Source organism: Elephantulus edwardii, unplaced genomic scaffold (assembly GCF_000299155.1).
Source record: "Elephantulus edwardii isolate Elephantulus edwardi_28Jun2011 unplaced genomic scaffold, EleEdw1.0 scaffold00037, whole genome shotgun sequence".
In the NCBI taxonomy this organism is placed as follows: Eukaryota; Metazoa; Chordata; class Mammalia; order Macroscelidea; family Macroscelididae; genus Elephantulus; species Elephantulus edwardii.
In genome coordinates, this window is record NW_006399787.1 from 10,058,585 (window position 1) to 10,078,392 (window position 19,808).

The window sequence follows — 19,808 nt, forward strand, 5'->3', positions numbered from 1 at the left end:
AAATGTTCTGGGATTCCCATTCTTCTCAGAGTCAGCCACAGTTTGTTATGATCCACACAGTCAAATGCCTTTGCATAATCAATGAAACACAGAGAGACATTCTTCTGGTATTCTCTGCTTTCAGCCAAGATCCATCTAACAGGAGTAAAAGAGTCAATTAAACCCACAATTACGACTCATGGCAACTCCATGTTTTTTAGAATGGAACTACACTCAATAGGATTTTCAACAGGAAATCCTATTGAAATCCTCAACAGGGTTTTCTTGACTAACATCTTTAGAGAAGCAGCCACCAGGTCTTTCTGCCTTGGTACCACTGGAAAGATTCAAACTATCAATCTTTCAGTTAGTAATTGAGCACAAAGCACTTGGACCATGTAGGGACCCAAAACAGTTAATTGAAGGACATTCATCCTAAATCCCAGACAACAGTCCCTCCTGACTGTATGACCAAGAGGAAGTTACTTCACCTTTCTGAATCTTAGTCTTCCTCGCTATGACATAGCAAGATCAGTCAGATTTATGTCAAAGAATCCTTTCAAGTCCAAACAATCAGATGTTGCCCCTTGGCCATTACTGAGTCACATTGTTCTGTCCTCATGTCCATGAACACATTGTAACACCGGTTCCAGAGCCGGAAGTTCTGATCACTGTGTTCTAGTCAAGAAGTAAGTCCAGTTTTCCACTTAGGCTTCACATTCTCACTCACCTCTTTTCTCTTTTCCCAGCCATTTGGTGCCTCCTACACACACAAACTCACAGAGCTTCTGGCTGTTGTGTATAAACAGAGTGATGTTCATACCATGAAGTTATGAGAAAACATGATTGTATCATAACAAGAGGCAGAGACTGTGAGGAATTTTGTCCAAGCCACACAGCAAATTCATGGAGTCATGTTCACCCCACTACAGGAGGAGCTGGAAGTTATTTACCAAAAGTGGCGATGTTCCTTTTACCCACCTACCAACTCTGTACCCCTGGAGGCCTACACAGCAAGACTGGAGAGAGAATGGGATGGATTTTTCCCTCCAACTCCCACTTTCTTGAAATAGCAAGCACTAGCTGGCCCCTGAGAATGTGTGCCAGCTGCAGCCTTGGACATCCAACAGTCAAAAAAAGTCCCTCCTAAAAAGTGGTGTTCATGGTACAGAAATACAGGCCCCAGGACAAACTCAGAAGAAGGGTTGTGTGGGGTGGCTTGCAGGAGGAGAGGTCCTCTGGAGAGCATGTATGCAAATTATAGATGCATTTCCACCATATACAAGTAGAGATTGCACTAGGCTGTAGGGAGGGCCAAGATCCAAGAATACAGTCAGAAGATTCAAGAGGGCAGGGTCTTTGTTTTATCCACAGTTGTGGATATGGTTATTTTCACTGCATACCACAGAATCTGAATTAACTCATAGTTGACCCTGCGGTGAGTTTTCAGAGGCTGTAAATTTCACAGGGGAGATTGTCTACCTTTCTCCCAAGGAGCAGATGATGAATCTGAATCTCATGCTTTTGGGTTGACAGCACAACCCCTAATCACACTGAGGGAGAGGAATGTATGCTTCAAATGAAGAGTAAATAGATACTTGGGCCAGAGTTAAAGAAATTCTAGCTGAACATTGGGAAGAAGTGGGAAGACAGTCTACAACATTGCATTGTGAGCATCTTAGCCTCTTTGTGCTGCTGTAACAACAGCAATATCACAAGTGGGTGGCTTTAAAGAACAGAAATTCATCCTTTTATAGTTCTGAAGGCTGAAAGTCTAAATCAAGGTCTTGGGACAGGGATATTTGCCAATAACCCTGGATATTCTGTTCTTTGATTCCCTGGCAATCCTCCCACGATGACATCTTTCCTAGCATATGCACTCCTCTTTGTCTAGTCTGCTCCTTTCATAATTTAGAAGTGAATAGGTTTAGGACCCACCCAACCCTGTTATAGTCTGTTAACATTGCAAAGAAAATGCTATTTTAAAACATGATTACATCCTTAGGTAAAGACCAGTTCCTTCTGGTAGACTTCTACTCAGAGATTCTGTGCATATTGGAGTAAAATTGTGCTTCATAGTGCTTCCCATGGCTGCTTTTCTTTAGAGGCTCCTCTGGATGGATTCACACCTCTAACCTATCAATTTGGAAGCTCTTGTGAATTAGTTTGACTCTGGAATATGGTTTCTTATGTCTTGATGAGGGTCCCTTGATGAAGGAATGTTTGGTTGGGGTTTTTTGGCTTCTTTTTGTCCACAAGTGGGTGTCAGCTGATTGGACTTACTAGATGGACTGAGAGTCTCTAGGGTTTACAGTCAACCAGCTTTTGGGCATGCCTGTATTTAAAAAATACTGTAGGGCCTGGCAGATGAACATACTTTTAGTGGTACAGCAGAGTAGAGCAGCCTATTTGCGGCACTAAAGTAACTTGGAGTTGCTGTGATGCTGAACAAACTGTGTGTCAAACACTATAATGGTTACCCATTGTGGGCAGTGTTTGGTGGAGCTCCCAAATTGATTCAGGTTTAGAAGCAGGAGTGGTATCCACTTCCTAAACCACATGCCTCTGGAAACTATATGTACATACAAAAATGAGGATAGTTATAGAACAGGGTTCAGGTTTTTTGCTCATAGGGTCGCAATGAGTTGTACACGACTCAATGGCACTTAACAACAACCTATCAGTTGGCAGCCGACGATGCCAGCACATATTTTGCAGGACACAATTCAGTCCATACCAATGAGTCAATATTGGAGTCTTTCCAAAGCTGAGAAGATTTTCTCCCAAAAGCTTATCAGCTATCTTGATTGTTGTTTGTCCCAAAAAATTTGAAATTATTACACACACAGGGATAGGTTATTAGCTCTTTGCTAGCAAGTGATGAAATTTCCATGTCTGAAAAAGTCCAGCTTAGGAGAGGAGCCTATCATTGACAGACCATTTCCCCTGTACTTGGGGTAGTGGGGGAGACTGCTAGAGTAAAGAAGAAGACAGAAAAGTCTAAAGTCTTCTCTTTGACTACTCCCAGGTTTCTCCCACCCCTGCTGCCCTGAATCTTCAACTCCAGGCTTTCACTCGAGGCAGAGCAGCCCACCTCTTCCATGTATGGTTCTGTCTTCTGACTTGCTCATTTTTTGAAAGAAAGTGCTGGGAGTTGTGACTGTCCTGAGTCTCCAAGAACCTTCACACCAACAGAGGTGTGAAACTGCTAAGATCAGATGGTGCTATTAAAGGCAGCCAAGATGGAACACCACGGAGCACCTGGACCTGGGAACTTCACAGCCTGTTAACTCTGTTTGGTGTATCCTTAGGGCTCCTCCTTACACCCCAGTTCTGCTACAAAGGTGGGGGATGAAGTCTTTGGCCTCCACTGTGCTCAATTTACTACTTACTGAAATTAGTTCTAGGGCCTAGTGTGGGCTAGCCTTTTGAGGATTAAATGAGATAATGTATGGGGGAAATTTAGCACAACAGTTAGGAAATAGGCATACATTTAACAAATATTTATCAGAGTTTATTATGTGCCATTCTAGGTGCTTGGGATGCAACACTGAAAAAAATAAAATCTTGTTCTTGTGGCGTTTCTATTCCTTTATGGGAGACAGATGATGGATAAATATATAGATAACATTTTCTTTGACTGAATTCTCTAGAGCAGCAAAAGCTCATGAAACTGTGGAGGTTCATGCACCTGTGGAAGCTGGCAAGTCTCAAATCCATGAAACTTCTCGTGGCTCACATCATCGGAGAGACTGCTAAAAATTTGTAGGTCAGGTCAGGCAGGAGGCTGCTGGGTCATGAGGTTGCTGGTACAAGCAAAACCAACCTCTATAGGTCAGAGAGCAGGCCGAATACTTCCCACATCTCAAGAACTGAAGGTCAGAGGATGACTAGATGAATGCAGGAGAGAGATAAAGGGCTTTATCAGGGGTGTGTAGGTGATGGGGTGTGTGTGTGTGTGTGTGTGTGTGTGTGTGTGTGATATATCATAAATGTAAGCTGCACTCCCAAGGCAACTCTCTTCCAGCTGATTGGCTGCTGACATTAAATCACAAACTGGAAGTTGAAATACGATGTCTGTCAAACCACTGAGACTTTTAGCTTATCCAAGTTAACACATGACATTAACCATCCCAAATATGTATTGTGCTGACAAACGCTAAGAATAAATATAAAGCAAGCTAAAGGGATTGGAGGTCTTCACCCAGGCTAGAGTGTCTGAGTAATGCATCCCTGAATAAGTCCACAAAACAAAGTCGTTTCCTCAGAGACAACAGGGCTAACTCCCAAGTAGAAAGCTTGGCTGAGTCTTAACAAGTTGGGTTTTGATGGAATAATGTAAAAAGAAGGAGGTGGTATATCATTATCCATCCTGCTACTCATGTCTAGTTTGGAGACTGACTGAAGCAGTTGGACTCTGAAAGGTGAGCTCTCTTATTTGGCTTAGGGTCAGTGTGAAATGTTTGGTTGGGTTTTTATTTAAGCCTTGAGCACCAATGAGTGTAGACCAACTGAACTCTGGGAGGATATAAAGAAAATCGTCCATGAAGAATGCAAAAGATCATTACGAAGGCTGAAGAAGAAGACAAGACCATGATTGATGTCAGATGAGACTCTGAGTATTGCATTAGAGCACCGAGAAGCCAAAGCTAAAGGAAGAAATCAAGAAATCGAAGAGCTGAACAGAACATTTCAAAAGGCAACCTGGGATGATAAAGCAACATACTATAATGAAATGTGCAGAGAGCTGGAGACAGAAAATAAAAAGGGTCAAATTCGCTCAGCATTTCTTAAGCTGAAGGAGCTGAAAAACAAATTCAAGCCACGGGTGGCAATACTTAAGAATACATTGGGTAGAATGTTAAATGATCCTGGAAGTATCAAAAGAAGATGGAAGAAGTACACAGGGTCACTGTATCAGAAAGAATTGGCTGTTATAGAAGTTCATGAAATAACATATGAGCAAGAGCCTATGGTGATGAAGGAGGAAGTTCAAGTTGCTCTGAAGGAAATGGCAAAAAACAAGGCTCCAGGAGTTGACAGCATACCAATTGACATATTTCAACAAACAGACACTGCCCTGGATGTGCTCACTAAGTTGTGCCAAGAAATCTGGAGGACAGCCACCTAGCCAACTGATTGGAAAAGATTGATATTTGTTCCCATTCCAAAGAAAGGTAACCCAACAGAGTGAGAAATTATCGAACAATATCATTAATATCACTTGCAAGCAAATTTCTGCTGGAAATTATCCAAAAACGTCTGGAACAATATGTCAACAGAGAACTGCCAGATGTGTAGGTTGGATTTAGAAGAGGTAGTGGTACTAGGGATGTTATAGCTAATGTTAGACAGATCTTGGCAGAAAGCACAGAATACCAGAAGAATGTCTATCTGTGCTTCATTGACAATACAAAGGTTTTTGACTGTGTGGATCACAACAAGCTATGGCTGACTCTGAGAAGAATGGGAATCCCAGAACATTTGATAAAAATTCCTGGATTTAACACTACCAGTGATCATTTGAGGGAGCTCTGGTGCAGCCTCCAATATGGATTGAGGCTCAATGTCAAGAAGACAAAAATTCTCACCACTGGACCAATTGGCAGCATCAGGATGGATGGTGACGAGATTGAGATTGTTCACAGCTTTAGTTTGCTTGGCTCCACAGTCAACACTCTTGGCACCAGCAGCCAGGAAATTAAAAGGCGCATTGCCATGGGAAAGTCTGCTGTTAGGGTCCTTTCCAAAGTACTGAAGAGAAATGGTGTCTCTCTGGAGACTAAGGTGCATTTGATACAGGCCATGGTCTTTACAATCACTTGTTATGCATCAGAGAGTTGGACAATGACCAAGGAGGATAGAAGGAGAACTGATGCCTTTGAGCTGTGGTGCTGGAGAAGAGTATTGAGAATACCGTGGACTGCTAGGAAAACAAACAGATTCGTCCTGGAAACGGTTAAACTGGGTGGCTCCTTGGAGGCAAAGATTTTGAGGCTCCACCTAACATACTTTGGACATGTTGTAAGGAGAGACTGGTCCTTGGAGAAAGGACATCATGCTTGGGAGGGTGGAGGGACAGCGCAGGAGAGGAAGGCCCTCTATGACGTGGATTGATTCAGTGACTGGGATAATCAGGATGGGAGTGTCAGAGACAGTGCAATTGGCACAGGACAGAGCAGAGTTTAGGGCTGTTGTACATAGGGTCGCTATGAGTCGCAAACGACTCGACGGCACATAACAACAACAATAACTGGTAGCCTAGTGGTAAGAAGCTGAACTGCAGTTTCAAAGGCACATGACTTAAAGTCACCCGCTGCTCCACTGAGAAGGATGGGCAGTCTCCTCCCATGCAATTTACTGCCTCTGAAAACCCACTCGAGGGTCAGCTGTGAGTTGGCTCTGACCTGATGGCACATAACAACAAGTGATCCTTTAAGATAGGATTTATATAAATTTCATTTTACAGATGAAGAAATTGTGGCCCTAAGCTAAATATGGAACTCTGGTGGCCTAATGGCAAGAAGTTGTGCTGCAATCCCAAAGGCTCGTGGTTCAAGGCCACCAGCTGCTCCACGGGAGGATAGGCAATCTCCTCTCATGCAGTTAGTTAACTGCCTCTGAAAACCCACCAGACATAGTCAGCTGTGGCTTGGTTCTGACTCTATGGCACACAACAACAAGCAGCTAAATATTCCCCAAACCACACTGTATAAAGGATATAATCTCTTGGACCTCATCAGTATATAAGATGAAGTCATATTAACAATTTTATTTCAGTTTCACTGGGTCCTGGCCTTTTCTTTTCTTAACAACCTTGTGCTATCCTTCCTTTATCCTTCTTGCTTTTCTGCCTCGGGCCCAGATACTGCATATAAAAGCAGCTTTCTTACCCCTCACGGGTACAAATCACTCAGTGGAGTTTCTGAAGGGTGTCCACCCAATAAACTCAGCTTCCAGTCAGACTGATGCAAAGGCACCCAGTAATAACTAGGGGCGTAAGCAGCTCTGCTCTGCTTCGAGGTAGGTGATTTCTCTTCTTAGTATTTCTTTGTATTTCCACACTCATACCAGGCATGACCTTTCTCTCAATACCTTTGGACTTTGGAGAAACTCATTCCTCATTGTCCTCCAGTTGACTTTGACTCACAGGACAGAATAGACTTGTCCCATAGAGTTTTCAGTGTTGACGCCTTTACGGAAGCAGACTGTCACAGTGGTTCTCATTGTGGCAGCAGCTGAACACCTTCCCACGATACCACCAAGGCTCCTTGACTCTGCAGAAGGAAGGTCTTTCCTGATTCTCTTCAATATATAAAAGCAGAGGACTTTGATGGGCTCTTTAGGAATAGAAAAGCTGAAACTCTCCTGGATAAATTCTCTCCCAGTCTTCGAGGATTTCAGTGCTGAGGGACAGATTAAGGGAATTTTGAAATTCTGCTTTCTATCTCCCAAGGAATATAGAAAAATCTATCTAACTACTTCAGTTGGATACATCTATGGGCCCAGGGCTTCAATATATACAGAACCTCACCTGGCAATGATATTGTCATTTGGTGCCATCTAGTCGACTATGATTCCTAACACATCAGAACCTTGCCCTATCTTGCCCATTTTTGTAGTCACCAGGCCAATCCATCTTGCTGAAGGTCTTGCTCTCTTTCATTGACACTGCTTTTCCTAGTGTAATGTCTTTTTTCAAAGACGAGCTCCTCTTGACAACCAAATGCCCAAAGTATGTGAGATGAACTTACACCATCCTTGCCTCTAGGGAGTATCCTGGTTGTCCTTGCTCCAAGAGAGATTTGTGTATTCTTTTAGCAGTCCATGGGATATTCAATACTCTGTCAACATCACAATGCAAGGATAGAAGTTCTCCTGTGCTTTTTTTTTAATTCATTGTTCAATATTCACAAGCAAATGAAGCAATAGAAGACTCTAACACTTTTATCAGGTGCATCTTCATTTTTATTTTTTATAATTTTTTTATTATTAATTTCAATGAAAATTTACAGAGACTTTGGATTTCCATTCATTTATTGTTGCACTTTTCTCCCTGCCCACTCCTCCCACCCAGTACATTGCCCTCTTTCAAAAGTAAAAAAAGAAATTCTTTCATTGTTTTACAATCCCTCCCCCCAGGCCCACTCTACTATGCAACCTTCGCTCTAGACTCCAGTCATGACAAAAATACCTAATCACATATCCCTTTTAAACAGTTTTCCCCCTCATCTGTTCCAATGCAGTATACATTATTTATCCCATCTTTCTCAGTCTCCCCCCAGCTCTGAATTCAGTCCTATTTTACAACAGTGGCACCATGCAGTATTTGTCCTTTTGTGACTGAGATATTTCACTCAGCATAATGTCCTCCTGGGTCCCTCATTTTGAATAATATTGCATGAGTTCCTTGTTTTTCAATGCAGCATAGTAGTCCATTGTGTGAATATGCCACAGCTTCTCTATCCATTCATTTGTTGATAGGCATTTAGGTTGTTTCCAACTCTTTGCTATTGTGAGCAAAGCCACGATAAACATGGGTGCACATGCATCTTCATTTTTAAACTGACTCCCTTGCTGTCTAGTAAACTTAAAAGGTCCTTGACAGCAGATTTGCTCAATGCAAAACATCTTTTGATTTCTTGACTACTACTACCATGAGGTGTTGATTATGGATCGAAGTAAATTCAGTTGTTGACAGCTTCGATCTTTTCTCTATCATGATGTTGCCTTATTGGTCCAGTCGTGAGGATTTTTGTTTTCTTGATGTTGGGATGTAACCCATATTGAAGATGGTAGTTTTTAATCTTCTTCAGTCAGCACTTCAAGTCTTCTTCATTTCCTGCAAGGCAATTGGATTAGCACTCTTAACATCCTAAATCAGTCTCTTCTTCTCCCACATTCTCCTCTAAACGTGTACCTGCATTGGAACCTCATTACGTCTGAGGATTCTCCTCTAACAGCAATTATTCATCCTTCTATGTGACTTCCCCTCAAGCACTTCTTGACTGATGGCCAAGATCAAGTGCCAGTCACCGAATCTCACTCTCTATGGCAAGGACCCTAGTAAACCTTTGGTTCACTCCATTTCTAGCACTCCTCCTCTCCTCCTCTTTTGCTCACATGAACTACAGTAGAAACTCTGTAAGTTCTGTGACAGCAGACACTGGCCAACATTCTGGTCAGACAAGCTGCAGTGAACAACTCTTGAGGAAATCATCACTTTCTTCATTAAGATTGAAGACACGAAAACCATCTGTAACTTGGTCTCTCCTTTTGCACATTTCCCTGACATTCATTCTCATCCCTCTAATCTTGCCTTCACTCTCTCAAGGACTCTCTGTTGTTCTGATTCTAATGATGTGAAGTGCAAATTACTATGTGTCTTAGTTAACTAATGCTGCTATAACAGAGATATCACAAGCGAATGGGTTTAGTGGCAGAAATGTATTATTCTCGTACAGTTCATGGTTGTTCTTGGGCACCATCAAGCTGGAAATGACCCATAGCTGACCCTCTAGTGAATTTTCAGAAGCAGTAAATTGCATGGGAGGAGATTGCCCATCCTTCTCCCACGGAGCAGCTGATGGATTGAAACAGTGTACCTTTGTGTTGATAGCTTGATTCCTACCACTAAGCTACCAGAGCTCCCTCTCTTACATTTAGGATGCTGTAAGTCCAACATCATAGAGCCAGTTGTAGGGAAAGGCCTTCTCTCTCTCTATCAGCTGTGGAGGAAAGTCTTCCTTTGACATCTGTAGGCTCAATGTTCCCTGGAGACTCTTATGAGTGCTGGCCCTTCCCAGGGCCAAAGAGCTTCATTGTGCAGGAGTTCAAGTCCAAAAAGACACTCCATGGCTGGCGATGATTTCTTGATGGTAGCAAGACCCCATTCTTGAGTTCACTTTATCTGATCTCTGTGGGAGAAAGATGGGCAATTCTCTACCTGGTGGATTCACTACGAGTGCATTCTGACTCAATGACACACAGCAACAGTGACGTAACAGGTATTAGAGGCCCCAGTCTAGAAACACTCAACATCCAAGAACAGCAGTGAACAGATTAGGGAGAGCAGCATTTCACCCTTAATCCCCCTACAACTTTCTGGTTTAATAACTCATGAGGGAGTCTTTACATAGTTTCCACATTATATCATTATATGCAGGTTTGGGGGAGACACAAACAAGTCATGACACTCTGATTGTCTCTAAGCATATCTCCCCAGCTCCCCAAAAATGTATCCTGCACACTTCCACCAGATTATTTCATTTTAGTGAACAAATAATACATTTACATTCTGCCCATCTGGGGTTCTCAAAATCCTTTAATGGTTCATTGCCTATAAAATTCAATTCAGGACAGCAAATATTGTGTTAACACCAGGTTCTGGGAACACCACAGTGAGCTCTATGTCCCTCACCTTGAGGACCTCTCTGCCTGTTCCTGTGAGGAGGCAGGCAAGAAAAAGGCATGAGAGAGAGAAAGGGATCTCTTGACTAAGGGATATTGGCATACATGGTCTCTGCCTGTCCAGGGCTCATCCCCTTACTTATTCTGGCAAAAGCACTTAGTCTTCCATTGGGGAATGTCTTAATCTGGTTTTCCCCAAAAGCAGTGCTTATACAATAGATTCAAGAACAAGTAATTTATTTGAAGATTAATCCCAGGAAACACCAGCAGGGGCATAGGAAAGTGCATTAGTGAATAGAAAGATGTCCAAGGAACGTGTTATCATTCAAGTAACCACTCTGGGCAACAGAAACTTAATGCCATCAGGGAACTCAGAGGAAAACTGTGACGCATGAGCTTCAGTTATCCCGCTGAAGACATAAGAGAACTAGGGTTCTTATATATTCACCAACTTCCATCAGCCATGGTTTTATACCTAGTCGCTGCTGGTGTGGTCAAATCTAATAGAGACACCACAGAGTATTCAAGGTTGTAATTGTTATGAAAATAGAATGCTACATGCATCTTTTGTAGACTTCTGGCCTGGCTTGCATGTGTACAGAGCAGAATCTGGTGGTCAGACAAACCCGTCAAGCCTCCAGGCACAAAAATACAGGTGTTGACGGTTGAAAATCAGGCCAATCCCATGTATGTTGGATGATTTTTTATTTTTTTTTTTTAGGCGTAGCTGGCAAAACTCTTATCCTGAGGATTCAAACTTCTAACCTTTCAGTTAGGAGCCAAATATGTCAACCATTTTCACTACTTTGCAGGGACTCCAAGCCAACCTCCACTGAATTGATAAGGGTCAGGTGGATAAGGGTAGGAGTATCAGCAGCCCTTGCTACAGCACCCCCATATGGGCAGTAGAGTTAAACTTGCCGTTTCAGGCTCCATATCAGATCTGGTAAGAGAATGTGAATTGAGAATGTGAGAGATGTCACCTTCCCATGATAACAGTTGTGATTCTGGGGCTTGGAGGGTAGCTTGCACCCAGTTCAAGCCAATCAGCAAGCCCAGCCCTCAGAATGCCTCAGGAATGAGAGATTGCTGAGCTGCTTGGTTCAGCCATAAAGAGAAATGAATCTCTAGTACTTGCTGGAACTTGGATGAACCTGAAAACATTTTTACTGAAATAAATCAGACCCAAAAGAAAACATGTTGTAAAATACATACAACAGACAAATGCATAGAGAGCAAATGTATCCATAGATACCAGGAATGGGAAAGCAGGGGGTAGGAAAAATGTATTGCTTTAATGGGGCACTGAAATTCAGTGATGAAAAAATTTGACAAAGAATAGTGGTGATGGTTACACAAAGCATAATGAACGTAATTATTGTCACTGAATTGTACTCACAATAATGGATGAAATAGAAAATATTTTGTATGAGATATATAGATATAGATAGATAGATATAGATATAGATGAGATAGAGATATAGAGATAGAGATAGATATATATTTCACCACAATTTTTTTAAAGCAAGTGAGAGGGAAAGATTCATGACCAGAGATGATGTAAGCTGGAATTCCCAGAGATTGCCACCTAAAAAAAGTCTACTGAAAAATAAAGGCAATACTGATGAGAGACAGAGAGACTGAGTTTTGATGCTATCATTTGAGCACCTAGATCTAACCTTGGCTCAAACCCAAGCATTTGAGCTCTTTAATTAGATGAGAGGACTAATAGCCTTGGCCTAGTAAGGTGGGTGTGATCCAAGTCATGGTCTCCACCATTACTTGCTATGCATCAGAGAGCTGGACAATGACTAAGGATGATAGAAGAAAAATCAGTGCCTTTGAGTTGTGGTGCTGGAGAAGAATATTAAACCTTCTGTAGACTGCTAAAAGAACAAACAGGTCTGTCCTAAAGAGGGTGAAACCGAGCTGCTCCTCGAAGGCAAGGATTTTTAAGCACCATCTCACCCAATTTAGGCAGGTTGCCATGAGGATCAGTTCTTATAGGACATCAAGCTTGGAAAGGTGGTGGGACAGAGAAGACAGAAAAATCCTGGATGAGATGGATTGTAACTGGGGTAAGGGAGGTAGATGTGTTGGAGACAGTGATATTGGCTTAGGATAGGACAGGTTTCAGAGCTATTGTACATAGGATTACTATGAATCACAGACAACTCGATATCACATAGGAGCAACAAGTCAATAAGGAAAAACAATACTACCCTGATCTTAAACCCAGCAGTGTTCCCTTGTTCTGTTCACACAACTGCCTCTTCTGCATGAGCACTAGTAAGTATTCTTGGACTCCCATTCTTCTCAGTGTGAGCCAAAATTTGTTATGATCCATGCAGTCAAATACATTTGACCAAGCTTCATCTTTCATACTTTGGACATGTAACTAAGCAAGGCTACTCCTTGGAAAGGGACATCATGCTTGGAAAGATGGAGGGTCAGCAAAGGAAAAGACGACCCCTAACGAGATGGATTGGCACTGTGACTTCAGCAATGGGCTCTAGTGTCACAGAAATTATGAAGATAACACAGGATAGGACAGGTTTCAGAATGGCTGTTCATAGGGTTGCTAAGACTCATGTTTGATTCAACAGCACCTAAGAACAACAACAGTCAGTAAGGAGTTGTACTGCTAACCCAAAGTGAACATCTTTACAGGTTCAAATCCACCAGTGAATCCACAGGGAGAAAGATGGGCAATCTCCTCCTGTGTGATTCAAAGCCACCGAAAGCCCACTGGACAGCCTACTATTAGTTGGTTCCAATTTGAGAGCAATGAGAAGAAAAGTCAACTTGAACTGGCTGCTCCCAACTCAAGGTCTTATCATTATCACCTATGTTTTTCTGTGCCCAAATTTTGCGCTGCTTCCAGGCTGATCTTGTAACTCCTTGCCCTTCAGTGGATCTCGTTCATGTTCATGTCCATGTGCACTCGGAGCACAGCTCACTTCACCTCCACCCTCCAGGCATTACTTCTCCCCCTTTACTGCCTGTCTAAATCTTACTCATTGTGGAAGGCCCAACTCTCACCTGAATGCCCTCTTCAAGAGAGATCTTGACCATTGCAGACCACTATAATGCTCTCTCTTCTGAGCTCCTTAGTCACATCCTGTCTGTACCATTCATCTGTGCTAATTACATAGAATTGGGGTATGTTTGTAATGTTGGTGTGAGGATAGATTTTCCTGACTGTCTGGCAAGACCAGAAACTGTGTGTGGAATTGTGTGTGCCTTTCACATGCGCAGCAAGAGGCCTGCATTAGAATAGTACAAAACTCTGATTTGCCTCAAATGTCTTTTTGTGGCCATCTTTACAAAGAAATAAAAAGTGAGGGCCCTTTTGATTGGTTAAAAGAGGAGCTTGGAATAGAAGCATAACCTATTTCTCCATTGAGCCTAAGAACAATTGAGCTTGATGCTATCAAGAGAAAGCCACCAGAAAGTCCATCACTTCAGTCCCTAAGAGGGGCATTTTCTGCAGGCTGCCTTCTCCCAAGTATCTCAGACCACAGCTCACACAGCCACCACCAGCAGTTCTGATTCCTGATTTCCTACAAGCATAATCTCTCCACATTTTAAGGCGGGTGGGGGGGCAGGGAGGTGTACCTTTATCAGCCTCCTCTGTTGCTAGATATAGACAGGCTTCGGTTCTACTGCTCAGATATACCTACACGGGTATCTACATACTTAGATATCTATATGGGGCTTTGATTTGGAAGTGAGCTCCCTGAGGGGCAGGAGCAGGACAGGACAGCCACTGTGCGGGGCCAGGTGGCAGCAAGCACACGGGTATCTGAGGTTGGAGAGGGCAGTGGCTGTTCCCTGAATCTAACAGAGGCAAGTGTGTTCTGTGATTGGTGACAGCCCAGCCCTGTCATGTCACTCTAGGACATGGGCTTCGAAGTTCAGCCTGAAACCTCTCCTCTGGCCCTTCTGATAAGGCTGCAATCTTTCCCAGTTCCCTGAATTAACCCCCAGCTAGAATGCAGTCTGTCTGCAACTGTGCATTCTAGCCAATACAATCCGCTGCATTAAATGGCTCTCCTCATGTCCCCTGTGTGCATTAAAGTCAGGTGACCTCACCTGGCTATTGCTGTTGTTACATACAACCTAGTTGGATCTGACACATAGCTGACCATCCAGCAGGTTTTCAGAGGCGGTCAATTGCATGTAATTGCAATTACCCATCTTTCTCCTTCAGAGCAGTTGGTGGATTTGAACCATATGCTTTGAGGTTGGCAGCATAATTCTTTACCATTAAACCATTAGAGGGTCTGTTATGGGTCTGTTCCGACTCGACAGTACACAACAACAACCCAACAGAGCTCCCTCACCTGGCTACCAGCCTCTGTTCCAGAGGACATCAGCCCAGGATTCTGCGGGTTTATCTGCTCTTTTCACTCTTAAAGAGAAGGTGAGCAGCCAGACAGATGGCTCCCGGGAAAGCCACCTAGGCTCCTGGCTGCCCAAAAGCTTCTCCTGATCTAACTGAGGACTCTCCCATTCACCTCACAGGTGAGTTGCAATTCACTGAAAGGTTTAATTACATCAATGCAAAAAGCTCTTTGTCCCTCAAAGATTGTTATGGCACAAATTCAAGAATGAAAAATAACCTACCTCCCTCCCAGGGTGAGGCTGCCTCATCTCTTCAGACCAAGTTCCTCTACTGCAGGTTCCTCTTGCTGGCCTCTGACTCAGCAAATTTCCCCTTCCTGGGCATCTTGAAGACCTTCCTCAGCACTCCCACGCCTGGTACTGCATGTTTGCCTAAATCAAATTTCCCCCAGAAATATCAGGTAACTTCCCAATGAAACAACCATGTGCCTTCAACATCTGGGGGTAGGGAAGGGGGGTCTGGGATGGTTTGGACCTGGAATTAGGGCCAAGGGTCATCCTTGCTAAAAGGCTTTTCTCTTCTACCTGGATCCTAAGGAAAATTTTCTTCCCTCTTCTTCCCAATCTACTTCGGGTAGCTCTTCAGATTAGGCCAAGAAATTCCCCAATTAGCAGGTTAATCGCATTATACAAGCATTATGACTGCCTTTGGGAGTGCCACTGGGGACAGGGCTGGTGGAACACAGAAGATTCCACCAGTCTTCTTATATCAAAGCACATATGCCTTAGATTTACTTCCATGTGGTCATCACAGATGTTCGGCAGGAATTTCCTCCCAACCATTCGCTTGTTAAACATTTACCCCCTGTAGAAATTGCCCTGGACTGAACCTCACTAAGAAGGTGGGTTCAGGATGGCTTGCCACAAATAGGCTTCTGTGGACAACTGCTTAAAGAGAAGCAAAGCTCCCAGAGGCCCCTCACTGTCTGATCATGTGACCTTCTTGGCTTTGTGACAAGGACATCCTGTTCCCCCTGGAGTGATGGCTCTATAGAGGAAGTGGCTGTGTCAAGGACAGGAAAAAGGCTATTTCAAGTCCTAAAGTAATCACTTAGCACACAGCCTTTTCAGGAGCTGCTCAGACAGTAGAGAAAGACCAATGATGAAGGAAGGTAACTGGGAGCTCATGTGTCTAAGGCTAAGGAGAACCATCCAGGAGGAAGAAGAGAGATTTAAGTGGCCACATCTATCCTTCACTGTGACACATTTCCACATAGCCCCCAAACACAGCAGGTATCAATCAGTATACATGACTCCAAATCAAGATGCAGAGGCCTGCACATCCAGGTGGAGGAAGAATAAAGTATTCTTACATTGGCAGCATCATTGCCTTTTGAAGAACATTGAGCGACAGGAAGGCATCTGATGGCTATAAAGTTCTCTGTTTGGCCAGTTAGCTTTCCTTGTATGCAAGGAGAGATTTAAAAGACCTTTCTGCAAGAAGTCTAGAACTCAGCCTCAACTTTCCATTTCTTCATCACTAAGGAAGCCTAGTTATTAGATGAGGCCATGGCACCAGGGAGATCATTGCAGATGTCAGATGGACTCTGGCTAAAAGCAGAAAATACCAAAAGAATGTCTATTTGTGTTTTATTAACTATGCAAAGGCATTTTCTTGTGTGGATTGTAACTATGGCTGACATTGAGAAGAGTGGGTATCCCAGAACACTTAATTGTGTTCATGCAAAACTTGTACCTAAACCAAAAAGCTGTTGTCCTAACAGAGCAATGGAACACTGCATGGTTTAAAATCAGGAAAGGTGTAAATCAGGGTTGTATCCTTTCTTCATTCCTGTTTAGTTTGTATACTGAGAAAATCATTGGTGAAGCTGGACTCTGTGAAGAAGAATGTGGTATCAGGATCAGAGAAAGACTTATCAACAACCTGCATTATGCAGATGACACAACCTTGTTTGCTGAAAGTGAGGAGGACCTGAAATGCTTGCTACAGAAGATCAAGGAATACCTTTCCATATGGATTACATTTCAACATCAAGAAGACAAAAATCCTTACTGGACCAAAAAGTAACATCATGATAGATGGAGAAAAGATTGAAGCTGTAGATGATTTCATCTCGCTTGGATCCACAGTAAACATCCTTGGTACCAGCAGTAAGAAGATCAGGAGAAGAATTGCACTGGGCAAGTCAAGTGTCAGGGACTTTTCCAAAATACTGAGAAGTGGTGATATTAGTTTGCAGACAAGGAATCAGATGCAGTCCTCAAACTGACATCATTAATCCTCAGTGCAATAAGTCTCCTGATTTCCTGACTTCTGGTACCAAGGATATTCATTGTGGATCCAATTAACTGTGTTGATAGGTGACACCAAATAAATTACAACTCCCAGGGCCCCTCTGAGCAACAATACTCAAGAGCAACAATACCCAAGTCCATCATTGCAGTTACTGTAATTAATCTCTCTCGTTGTAGCTCTTCTTCTCTTTGGTTAATCTTCCACTTTTCCAGCATGTTACCTTTTTCCAAAGACATACCTCCTCACAGAATGTCCAAAGTATGTGAGATGAAGTTTCACCATACTTGTCTCCAAGGAGCAACCTCATTGCACTTTCTCCAAAACTTCTCCTTTTGACAGTCAATATTCTTTGCCAGCACTGTAATTCAAAGGCATCAATTCTTCTTTGGTGTCCTTGTTCATTGTTCAATTTTCACACGTGTGTCAAATGTGATAATGGATGAAAGTCACGCAAGTGTCAAGGACTTTTGTTCATAGGGTCGCTATGAGTCGCCTATGACTCCCCGGCACTTAACAACATAGAGAGAGACCAGTTGGCCTAGTGGACCAAAAGCGATGCTATCAAGCCAAAGGTGGGTGACTCTAATCCGCGGCCCTAAGGCCTGTCTTTAATTGTTTCTGGTGAAACATTCTTCTAGGTCATATAGTCCTAGTGTGTCCACTTGCCATGCAGAGGTAACTTGTGGTCGCTGTGGAGCTGAACACTGTGACACTGACGTGTCAAATGTGATAATGGTTACCCATGGTGGACAGTATTTGGTAGCGCTCTTCAATTGAAACAAGCTTGGAAGCAGGAGTGGCATCCACTTCCATAGATAACTTGCCTCCAGAAACCCTATGAACCAGGAGAAAGGATGAAATTCACGCACACAAGTGTCGAGGACTTTCGTTCATAGGGTCGCTATAAGTTGCCTACGACTTGACGGCACTTAACAACAACAACATGATGCAATTGGAGTGTGCTGATAACCCTAAATGGTACTCTGTTAGTTTGAATCCACCAGTAGCTGTGCAGGAGAAAGATGGGCAAGATGGAAGCAACCCAAACGCCCTTCAACAAAAACTTTTAAAAATTAAAATGGGCAATCTCTTTCTAAGAGATTTACAACTTCCCAAAAATCTGCTAGAAGGTCAGATATGAATCTATTCTGACTCAACAGCAATGATTTGAGTGTGAGGTTTTTTGCTTTTTTCCATTTGATTAACCAGGTGTCTGTCATCCGAATTTCTTGGCATAGACTAATGAACATGAATGCTTCTGTTTGCTGAAACACCTTTGTTGGTATTCCATCAATTCCTGGAGCCTTGAATTTTTGCAAATGCCTTCAGTGCAACTTGGACTTCTTCCTTCACTATCATTGGTTCTTGATCATATGCTATTTCTTGAAATGTTACTTCCTCAAATTCTTTTGGGGACAGTGACTATGTATTCTATCTTTTTTAGATATTTCCTGAATGACTCAAGATTTTGCCCATAGAATCCTTCAGTGCTGCAATTTAAAGTTTGAATTTTTCTTAAGTTCTTTCAGCTTGAAAAACCCTGAGCTTATTTTGCTCTTAACTCTAGGCCTTTGCACATTTCATTATAATACTTTGCTTTGTCTTCTCAAGCTGCCCTTTGAAATGTTCTGTTCAGCTCTCTTTTCTTTTCATTTCCATTCTTTTCTATTTCAGTTTCACTTGAGATTGTCAGATTTTCATTCTTTTGCCCATATAATTAGTATGAAAGAATATCTCTTTGTACTTTTGCTATGCTCTTTTAAAAAAAATTATTCTATACTCATTTATTTATGACGTATGCATACTTTTTTCACACTTGATCTTTCCCACTTCCTTTCCCTCCCTACCCCCCATTCATCAAATCTGTTCAGCTCTCGTATGTCATCATTTCTTCCCTTCATTTTGAGTTTTCTATGTTCAAGAGCAAGTTTCAGAGTCTCTCCTAACTTGTTTTATTTCCTGTCTTGTTAACAATCTTTTGCTTTCTTAAGGATAATGTCTTGGATATCAACCCACAATTCGTCTGATCTTTAATCATTAGTGTGCAATGCATTAAATCTGTTCTTGAGATGGTTTTTAAATTCAGGTAGGACAAACTCAAGGTCATAGTTTTACTCTTATGGACTTATTTTCATTTTCTTCATCTTCAATTTGACCTTTTCATGTGAGTAATTGAATAGAAGACTAAACAGCCACTCCTCAGATGAAAGACAAGGGGCAGAGTCTGACCCTTTCTGGATGTTGGAGTCAGAGTGGAGCCATCTTCAAGCTGCTTACCTGCAAAGATGAGCCTGTGCCAGCCAGGTGGGATGCCCTCCTTGTCCCGGACCTTGGCCTTCATGTTCTTGATGGTATTGCTGGCCTCCACCTCCAGAGTGATAGTCTTGCCAGTTAGGGTCTTGACAGAGATTTGCCTTTTGACCCGTTGGCAATGTGTGAAATAACATGAATGTCAAACAGCCCCTCACAAGGAAGAACACTCAGCCATGCTAGTCACTTCTAAAGCCAACCTTGCCTTGTCCCGTGCCATCTTCACAATCTCCACCATGTTCAAGGCCATCTTTGCAATCCCTGTGTCAGTCATCTCCCTGTGGGTCTTCCTTTACTGCCCGGCCTTGTTCCTCCTGACTACATGTCTCATGTATGTGAGATGAACTCTCACACTCTTTGCCTCCAAGAAGCATCCTAGTTGAACTTCTTCCAAGATTGATTTGCTTCTTCTTTTGGCAGTCCACAATGTATGCAATATTCTTCA

General features: G+C 42.7%; 1 pseudogene; it reads right to left on the reverse strand.

Moving 5' to 3' along the window:
- The window catches only part of LOC102869416, a 55,647-nt pseudogene extending 36,034 nt beyond the window's left edge, over nucleotides 1–19,613 (reverse strand).
- Nucleotides 19,614–19,808: the final 195 nt, after the last annotated feature.